The 10,920-nt window shown below is 38.4% G+C and overlaps 1 pseudogene; it reads left to right on the top strand.

Annotated features, from left to right (window-relative positions):
* The first annotated feature begins 7,014 nt into the window (after positions 1-7,014).
* Positions 7,015-7,358, top strand: LOC125356893 (annotated as a pseudogene).
* The last annotated feature ends 3,562 nt before the right edge of the window (positions 7,359-10,920 follow it).

The following is a 10,920-nucleotide window of genomic DNA, read 5'->3' as shown; positions in this document are numbered from 1 at the left end:
TTGGTGCACATCCAAAGAATATTGGGGCTTTAGTCATTGCTCAGTTGTTAAGGAATTGTTAAATAGGTTTTGTGTGAAAATGAAGTTTCCTGAAATACATTTGCATCTTCACAATCCCAGCTCCTTGGTCCATTCTATCATCTCTTAAAGTTTCTGAGTGGCTTTTTTTTTTTTTTTTTTTGTTCACTCAGTGCTATTTTTATCCAGCATAGAGGGAAAAAAAATCATGAAAGAAACCTCAAGTTGTTCCAGCCTGATATTATGCATATAATGACCAGATTCGACAATGAACCAACTTTTGAATTTTGGTGAGTAGTAAAGGAACGGATTGGAAACTGCTGCTTTTAGATACGGGCTCCTTCTGTTCCGCTGTTCTAAATTTCATGTGGGAAGGAACGCTATTTTTCAGGTATAGTCCTTTTGCCTGGAGGTTGGTTTTAATTTACTTGAGAAATGAAGGGTTATTTTCCCTATTTCCATTAAAACATTCTCTCTCTCTCTTTTTTTTTTCTAAGTCTGGAGTATTGTAAAACCATTGCCACGTGTTCAGGTCCTTTGTGATTTGCAAGTTTTCTCTCTCTATTCAACGTGTAGTAGGCCAGCAAGTATTTCCTTTCCCAGACTTGCAGCAATATTGTCTAAAGGTAAATGAAAATGTCACTGCTGACTTAATGAATTTCATGAAGTCTTGAGACAACAGGAAAGCATTTTTGACGTTGACTCCTGTCCCTTCCTCTCCTCTCCTGCCCTCTCTTTTCTCTTCCTTTAATGAAAGAAAACTGGCCAAAATATTAGATAAAACAGCGCCAGGGTAGAAGATTCTCCTTTTCTAATCAAGGTAACAAGGCAGATAGCTCCCCGTACATAGATACTTAATTCCACTCTGTGAATCAGCTACGTGGAACCTTGTGCATTGGTTCTCTGTGATGATTGTAAGCTGAGGGGGTTACCTTCCCCCAGCCTTTTGTAAAACAGGAATAGCTTCCTTTTTTACTTTCTCTCCTGCAAATCCATGAGATGGAAGCAATATTTCCTGTACCGTAAGAGGAAGAACACTCTACTTTGACCATTTCTGTATGATTTTTCCACTAGAGAAATAAGGAGGTTGATATTCTTGTTTACCTAGAATCATCATGCCACCTCCTATAGAGAGGTAGCTGACAGAGCTTGCTGTAGAAGGAAGTGGATTTGGATTTTCAGCCTCACCTTTCCTGGTCTCATCCATGTCACACAACTATGACATTATGGACATTCTGACCTATAGGAACTGTGAAGATTAGTTCCTGATGTACTTCCTCACTTATGTTCCAGTGGTTGTTGGTTTGCTGGCGCTGATACATGTACACATGAATGCGCGCACTCGTGTGTGTGTGTGTGTGTGTGTGTGTGTGTGTGTGTGTGTGTGTGTGTGCTGCAGTGCTGAGGATTGAATTCAGTGCCTCATGCTTGCAAGGAAGCCAGTTTTGTCACTTGAGTCATGGCCCCCAGACTTTTTGTCTTAGTAACTTTTGAGGTAGGGTCTCACTTCTGTACACCAATAGGCTTGGGATGCTATCTTCCTGTCTGTGTTTCTGGGAAGGATCGGTGTGTGCCACTGCACCTGGCTATTGTAATTGGTCTCTAACTGGAATAACAGGTGTGTAGCACTGCGCTCAGCCATTGGTTGAGATGGAGTCTCATGAACTTTTTTTGTTGCTTTTGCTCAGTCTGATACTGAACCATTATCTCTCACACTCTACCTTCTCAGTAACTAAGATGACAGGCTTGAGTCACAGTGCCTGAGTATAGTTTTTAGGATGAGCTTGTAGAACTAATATTCTCAGATTTTAGCCAAGTGTAAAGATTTCCCCTGTGCTATAATGAAATCAAGCTTCAGTGCTATTTAAGAAAAAGTCCAAACAAGAAAAACATAGGAAAAATTGTAATTCTTTCCCTACCCACCCCCCTTTTTTAAAAAAGGATTTGGAAACTGACAAAGACAAAAAAAAGAGAGAAGTTTTTGGACAACTGTTAAATTAATATGTTTGGATTGATTTGCATAATTCTAGTTTATGGGGTGGTTTAGTGTTATCCATATGTCTCTTTCTGAAACTTCATTCAGTTCTGCAGTTATTATAGCTAACTTTTTACAATCTAAGGGTGGACTTGCAAGTGTTCAATGTACTAATCAACTAGACTAAGGGTTGGCGCTAACTTATTCAACTCATCTATTATTTCCTTTTATCCACTTCTCTTCATCGAATCTAAAAAAAGAAATGAGGAAGATACCTAACCACTCTTTCAGTAACTATGGCTGTATCACAAATTATGCATAAAACATATATCTATTGATTCTGTGGGATGGGCATTCAGACAGGGCATTATTGAGACAGCTTGTCTCTGATCCACAGTGTCTGGGACCTCAGATGGAAGATTTGCATGTCATTTGAAGTTTGCTCCTGGACATTTCTGGCAGCTGATCTGTCTGGAGGCTGGAACTAGTATGGGGTTATTGAAGAGAGCACCTACATGTGACCTCTCCATGTGGTCTGGGACTCTTTATACCATGGTGAGAGGGAGCTGGGTAGAGCTGCATCTTTTACTTAATCACAGAATGTCGTAACCAGACATTCATTTTGCCTGTGCTCAGAGATATAAGCCACCCCATGTCCCAGGGAAAGGGAACTTGGGACAGTTAAGACACTGACTCTTCATTAAGAGTGTGATGGTTCTGAAGGAATATGTCAAACTGCAACTATTGCTATCGTCATTTCTAGAAAATGAAATTTACTATAATTACCTGCCGAGCAACATTGCAAAGTTGTAAACTATGTAAATCTAAGAAAATAAACAAATCAAAAAGAAAGAAAGAAAAGGACTCCCTACTAAGTAGATACCTTTCTGCTATTTATGAGAGACGTCTACTTCCCTGTGGGAGAAAGAAAGAAAAAAAATACTTGCGATCAGTCATCTGTAACAATTTACCTAAATGGCTTGTGAATTCTAAAGGATTATGTCCCACCTAAATAAAAATATCAAAATCACACTGCAGAAGTGAAAATGGTTTACAATGGCTTCTTTGGCTTATTCAGGAGGTCTATCTTGTTCTGGATGTGCTGAATTTTTCTAGTTCTTGGGATTAAAGGTGGTGGCAATAATGGTGTTGTCTAAGAAAAGGAAGTTAGTGACCACTTTCTACCTCTATTCCAGAGTCTCAACAGCTGCCAACTCTTTAGAGTGCTAGTTGGGACCCCAAGCAGTTTTCAGGTTGTTGATTCATTAACTCAAGCTATCCAGCACAAATCTATTCAATTTCTATCATGTAAAAGCCATACTCATAACAATGAGTACATAACAATGTTACTGTGCTATGTCTAATAGCAAGATTAATAACAAGCAAGATGTAAAAGCAAGCTCCTGAGCTAAATTCTCTCATCAAAAACAAGTAAAATGAAATAAAACTCACCAGTTCTACAGCCAGACAGTGACACATTTTGATATCACTTTGTTTCACTGAAAATACACTTATTTTTCTGCAACATGCACAGCTTTTTTTTTTTTAATTTGTGAGAGTCTTGTGGCTTGAATTTAACACCTGGGTGTTGTTCTTGAACCTCTTTTGCTCAAGGATAGGGCTCTAAAACTTGACCCATGACCACTTGAACCACAGCTCCACTTCCGGCATTTTGGGGGTTAGTTTATTGGATACAAGAGTTTCATGGCCTTTTTAGCCTGGGCTGGCTTCAAACTATGATCCTCAGATCTCAGCCTCCTGAGAAGCTAGGATTACAGGTGTGAGCCACTGGCACCCAGCTTACACTGCTTCTTTATACATTCAGAATTGTTGGTAGCATTAGGTGAAATCTGATATATCATTAAAAACACTGCTAGGGGCTGGGGATATGGCCTAGTGGCAAGAGTGCCTGCCTCATATACATGAGGCCCTGGGTTCGATTCCCCAGCACCACATATACAGAAAATGGCCAGAAGTGGCGCTGTGGCTCAAGTGGCAGAGTGCTAGCCTTGAGCAAAAAGAAGCCAGGGACAGTGCTCAGGCCCTGAGTCCAAGGCCCAGGACTGGCCAAAAAAAAAAAAAAAACACTGCTGAAGGGCTGGGATGTAGCTCAGTGGCAAAGCACTTGCCTAGCAAGTGCAATATCCTGGGTTTGATCCCCAGTGCCAAAAAAGAAAAGACAAAAAAATACCGTTAAAAACACTGTTGGTGTTTTGAGAGTATACTTCTTCGTGGAACAATTAAGGAAACATGTCATGGAAGTGGTAGCATTTGATTTACAACTTGAAGAATGAATAGGGCTCTTCAAAATGTGGATGCGAAGATTTAGAAGGTAATCCAGAGGTTGGGAGAATACAACTACATAGGGAAGAAGATGGAGGCATTTGGGAAAGAACATGTCATGTACATTAGAGGAAGATATGTGGAGGCATTCATAGATTAGAAGATTAGTTATATCGGTATTTTTAGGCAGCTAGTAGGAGCAGTTGGAGGTGTTTAAGTGAAGAAGGACAAGGACCAGGTAGGCAATAAAAAGAGAGGAATCTCAGCTGAGTTGCCTAGAATGGACTGAATTTTTTGAAGACAGACATGACTAGGTTTGTAATAATCTGGAAGATAGTGAGGAAGGGAGAGATGAGATTGGCAATGGGGGTTACAAAGAGAGTAAATGTGTCGACATATATATATATATATATATATATATATATATATATATATGAACCGCAAGTCTACAGCAAAGAGAGGCAATTTGTTTTTATATCTCCGCTTCCCACCAACTGACCAGTTTCTTGATTAAAGTACACTCGCCTTTTCTCTTGAATTCTTTTTAATTTTTTTCTTACTTTATTAAGCCATACTCTCCAGGGCCCTCCTGAGCACCTGCATCTAATTTAGAAATGTGTTGTCACAGCTCCTGTTGAGACTGTTCCGCATTTGAAAGTTCCTTTTCTATTTCATTTATTCCATGAAATGCTTTGCTATTAAGACTTCTTACAAGTCATACCCTCTGAATACGTAGTCAGAAAATAATCTGATCAGGAGGAAGAATGCTAAATGTTTGGTCAGTGTTATTAGGGACAAGGGTTAATAGTATGTATTGTGAGTGATTTGGTCAAAGACGTTTATCCAATTTTTGACCCTGAAATAGCTCAGATTTTTCTTTCTTTCTTTCTTTTTCTTTTTCTTCTTTTTTGAAAACATTTTCTATGACTATGCCCCTCAAAGTAGGTCTATGCACATAGAGAGGTTAATATTAGTACTGCCTTTTTACAGCTAAATTATCTGGCTCTAGAACCATTCACAGATTCTATTAAAGACCCCTATGGAGGATTGCTTCTTCAAATAGGCATTTTAATTCACTGGGGTACAATAGGTGTTACCTTCCTTTCATTAATAAAATGGGAACTCATAAAGAAAACCAGATTATCTTGAATTTATGATCAAGTAATTCTGTTTCTCTTAGCCTGGATAATAATTGTGAAACATCGTTTTCCCCTTCTTCACTTTTCCCTTCATATGCCTTGACATTCTTAATTTCTCATGTTTATTTATCTTTTTTATTTTAATTTGACAAGGAAAGCCATCTAGGACCCCAGGAGGCAAACACTGTGACTCAAGAATTGGTCCTTTCCATCTTCAATTTAATGAAATAATAAGCCAGTAATTGATTTATATTTATATTTACATTTGCCTTACAAATTCTGGGATTTTTGTCACTTTTATTGTAATTCTGTAAATAGTCACTAAATTACTTTCAATGAAGTCTATTTTTCCTCACCTACTCAGTGACTGAAGTCTTTTATTTCAATGGGGTAGCTTTGTTCTTCTCTCTAGTTTCCAATGCCATGTTTTTTCACCTTAAATTTCAGCTTTCCCTGCAAACCACTATTGACTTTTTATTATTATTTTTGCCTCAAACTCTTTGTTTACTTATTAACAGATAATTTGCTTAAAATAATCAGTGTGTCTTTCTACTATGTTCACAATGACATCTTAGGTATTCCAAGGAGAACAGGCTGCTGGTGTTATTAGCAATTTAGAACACAATTTGGAATTGGGTAAGCTTTACTCCTGAGCATGTTAACTAACTTTGACAAAATACTTGTACCCAGACCAGTACCTTTCTTTATTCGGACACTTGTTGCTCTGTCTGTCTTCATTAAAGAATATGTGTTTTCTGTAAGAACTTAAGGAAGTTTATATAGAAAAAGAATTGAACAAAGAACAACCTGATAGGTGTTAAGTAAATAATGTCAGAAATGAAAGCTAGGAGTGTAATATTTAAGCAAAATAAAGCAAGCCAACAAATTTGTAACTATTAATATTGGTGAATGTAGACTAGAGTACTGCTATATTTATTGTAAGAATATATATCAGATGCTTTTGGTACATCATTTCACTGAATTATTCAAGTGTCAGTGTTCCCATTTCATGAATGTCCAAATTGAATCTGAACTGTAAATTATCAAAACTGCCAGGACCAAGGAGTGCCACAACCAAAATCATTCCATGGCCTGGCTCCTAAAGCCCAATAGCTTTCTCTCTTACCATGCTTCTTTCCCTTTCATCTCTATGCAAGGAAGGATGCTTAGGAGCACTAGTCTTGCAAGAAATAAAAATCAAATTCAGTTTAGCTTTAAGAAAGCTAAAGAACAATACAGAAGAATTTGTAATGTAGATTTATAATAATGTAATAATATATTATGTATTACTCACATTACAGAATGTATTCACTGTATAGTATATGAATTATGTTATATGTAGCTGTGTGTGTGCATTTGTGTATGTGTGTGTTAGGAAATGAACACTTAAGCTGTAAACTAGGTATGTAAAACAGCCAAGTACTCATTGATGAATTATTTTTAACATAATCCAGATACACAGTTTTCAGGAAATTTGACTCCTAGACTGGGTTTTCCCTAAATTAAAACAACAAAAACAAAACAACAAAATAAAACGAAACAGGAGGGGAAGGACATGCAGCACCATGGGGTCTTGAGCTGAGGTGGGCTGCCGGCGGGATGGAAGCCACCCTAGAGCAGCACCTGGAGGACACAATGAAGAATCCATCCATTGATGGAATTTTGTGCACATTCACAAGGACTTAACCTTGGCTGCAGGGGTACTCTGTCAGACAAACATGCTGGAATGATATCTGTTCTTGCCCAGCAAGGAGCTAAGCTAACCTCTGACCCCACTGATATTCCTGTGGTATGTCTAGAGTCAGATAATGGGAAAATTATGATCCAGAAACATGATGGTATAACAGTGGCAGTGCACAAAATGGCCTCTTGACATCTCATGTCAGTTTTATAGAAGCCTGTCATAGGGATTCAACCTACCAATGCTAATTAAAACATGTAAAACTATTGAATTATGCTTGTAACACTATTGGATGCTAGCACTTACTTAATGTACATTGGGCACTTTTCTATTTATATAAGTTGCTTTTAAACTAACTCTCAAGATGTGAATAAGTATTTTTCATACTCAAGGCCAGTGCTCTACCACTTGAGCCACAGCTTCACTTCCAGCTTCTTGGGGATAGTTGATTGAAAATAAGAATCTCATGGACTTTCTTGCTCATGTTGGCTTCAGACTACAATCCTCAGATCTTGGCCTCCTGAGTAGCTAGGAGTAGGTACAGGCATGAGCCACTAGTGCCTAGCTAAGAAAGGATCACATTTTGAAGCATGTTTCTTTGTGTCCAAAGATAATATGGATGTAGTGAGGAATAAGGGTTTTCAGCAGGAGAAAATGGCTATGACAGGACAAACCAAAATGGGTATTTAGGTAATAGCAAGTGATCTGGCTTGATTGGGTGGGCAAGAAGTGAAGGGAGTCAAGGTCACCTTTTCTATACACAATAAATAAATGTTTGGAGGAAAAAATAAAGCGAAACAAACTTTCTAAAGACAGAACAATGAGATACCAGGACTTATTTATGAATTCATTCACTTTGTTCAGTTAATGGAATGGCTATTGTGTATACAGAAACATGGCTATGACTCTGGGAAATCCTTTGAGATCCTATAAATAAAATAAAACAAAATTCAAAATGCTATAGAAATTTAAATCAGGCACTAATACTTCCTACTTGCTATCCCATATACGGCCACCAGTTATTGTGTTCTAAAACTCTAGTCTGATGGCACTTCTGAGTTCCAAACCTCTGACAATTGTCTGTTACAAGATTGGTGGTCCTTCAGAATCTGTTGCCATTTTGTCTCATAAAGGCCATGCCCAAACCTACCAGAACTCAACTTAAAGTTCTAACTACTATTTAATGGCCCTCCCCCCCATCCCCAGGGACATTCTCATCACCATGCTTTTATCTTCTTCATTATTCCTCTGGAATAACCTTGCAAGTTGGCTCATATGTGAGGATTGGACTCAAATGGAGTCCCTCTTCTGCTGTTTTATTTACTGGTTGATTGAATTTTTTTCACAACTTGCTCTTGGTTCTCCTAGCAAACAAGAAAAAAAATTATCTTCCTAAGAATTGTATGACATTTTATATTACAATATTCCAATTAAAGTGATTCATTGGGCCTTGTGATGCTCTGCTATGACTTGCCTAAACCTGTACTAATTATTCCCAATAAGGGAGACCATAGAGTCCATGTTTCTTTGGGTCTGGCTCACTTCACTTAGTATAACTTTTTCCAAGTCCTTCCATTTCCTTACAAATGGAACAATGTCATTCTTTCTGATAGAGGCATAAAATTCCATTGTGTATATGTACCACATTTTCCTGATCCATTCGTCTACTGAGGGGCATCTGGGTTGGTTCCAGATTCTCGCTATGACAAATTGTGCTGCGATGAACATTGTTGTGCTGGGGGCATTACTGTGATTTTGTTTGCGGTCTTTTGGATAGATACCCAAAAGTGGGGCAACTCATATCAGAGCATCACAAGGCCCAATAGCTATACCCTTATGAACACATAAGATGATGCTAAGTGAAATGAACTCCATGTTTTGGAAACAATTGTTATATCACAGTTGTAACTACTTTCAACGTCCTATGTGTATCTGTAGCTTCTATTATTGATGATGTTCTTGTATCACATTCCTGTGGTTGTACCTACACTATCTTTGTAATCTTATCTGAGTATATTGGAAACCGTGTTTACTGGTATTGGAAGTAGGAAATTCAAAGGGAATACCAAATTTGAGAGACACAGGGTAAAAAAAGAGAAACAACTACAAAAGCAATACTTGCAAAACTGTTTGGTGTAAGTGAACTGAACACCTCCCGGGGGGGGGGGAAGGGAAAGGGGGGGAGGGAGGGGGGTATGAGGGACAAGGTAACAAACAGTACAAGAAATGTATCCAATGCCTAATGTATGAAACTGTAACCTCTCTGTACATCAGTTTGATAATAAAAATTTGAAAAAAAATAAAGTGATTCATATTTAATTGTTTCTGATGAGAGAACAAGTTTCTTCTAGAACATGCCTATTTTTACTAATTCTCATATACCTGGGTCTGGGACCCTGGCATATACATCTATGGAAGTTGGGTGGAAAGCATACAATGAAAGGAAATGAATCGGCAAATGGTCAGGACTCAGGGTGGACTAGGAGAAAGGCTTATGATCAGTGGGGACCTTGTGGAGGAAGACTGGAAAGGACAGGGCCTGGTTGAAAATCAACTAGTGTCTTTAGAATTTGTTAGGCATTGGAATGGAAAATGGGGTACCCTAGAAAGTTCTAAACATGGAGGATTTCTTAGGACTGTGGATAGGGATACTTCACTAGCTTGTGCAGATCTTTGGGTAGCGACTGGTGGTACCACTGTCAATCAGGCCTCTAAGAGTGTATGCTGAGGGCTGTGTGGAGTCCAAGGGTCTGACTCAGTCTGCACCTTCTGGTTCTTATGGTCTTATTAGACATTTCTGATGCTGTTGGTCTGATTGATCTCCCCTAAACTGACTGTATTCCTGGCATTTTCCTTCCTGGTTGCTTTGCTGTTCTTCGAATGTCCTTCTGCCTTAATATATTCACTCCTGACTTTCTTTCTAGTTGCCTTCCTACTTTTTATCCTGCTTGGACCATTATACCATCTGACTTGGTTTGTGTCTGTGTCTACTTTCTTATTCCCCTTAATTCTAAATATAAGCTCATGAGATTTAAGTAGTTTATTTTGTTCTCCAACACCTAGGACTGTGCCTAGCACATAATAGTACCCAATACATATTTATTTAATTATTTAGCAAATAAATGGTTGCTATAGACTCCCTGGTTCTTCATCGAGTCGGTCTTTCATCCTAAGCACAGATGGGTAACCTCTCAGCCTTTATAATTTAAACTTTGTTATTACAATGCATGGGGGAAAATAATTTGTTTGAAATTCATTCTCTTTTGAGGGGGGATTTGGATATGTCTATATGGTATTTGGTGAAATAAAAAGTTTATACACAAATACTTACCTCATGCATATAGTTCAATTGTAGTAACAAAAAATATATTGAGAGCTACTGCACTGAATTTTCATAAAAGTTCCAGAACAAAAAATTTGTATCAAAAATCTGTATCCATGTTTGCCTCCTAATCCAGTATATAATCTGTTTGTTCCATATCAGTTGCTGTCAAGATCCACACTGTCTTTTCCCATCTAGTCTGGAATGGGAATTTTTTGCCTTCAAGACAAAAACACAATGCTGACAGCACATGGTCCCTACCTACATCCCACACGCTCTTCTTTTACACATGAGCTGGCCCATTCTGCAGAGGCAGTTAGCAGGAGTTTGGCCCTTGCTAGGATGATGAGGACACAAAATATGAGCTGTCTGCCTTCGCCAGCATGCTAAAATAGTAAGTAAGGAATGTTTGTGAAAGTTTGGCGTGTTGGAGGCCTCCTTGCTTAACCGCAGCTGAGCAGCACCATCTGCTTAGGAACAGCCAATTTGTTGTTTGTTTTAC

Source organism: Perognathus longimembris, chromosome 8 (assembly GCF_023159225.1).
Source record: "Perognathus longimembris pacificus isolate PPM17 chromosome 8, ASM2315922v1, whole genome shotgun sequence".
In the NCBI taxonomy this organism is placed as follows: domain Eukaryota; kingdom Metazoa; phylum Chordata; class Mammalia; order Rodentia; family Heteromyidae; genus Perognathus; species Perognathus longimembris.
Note: the sequence above shows the minus strand (reverse complement) of the source record. Positions and strands in the feature narration are given on the sequence as shown.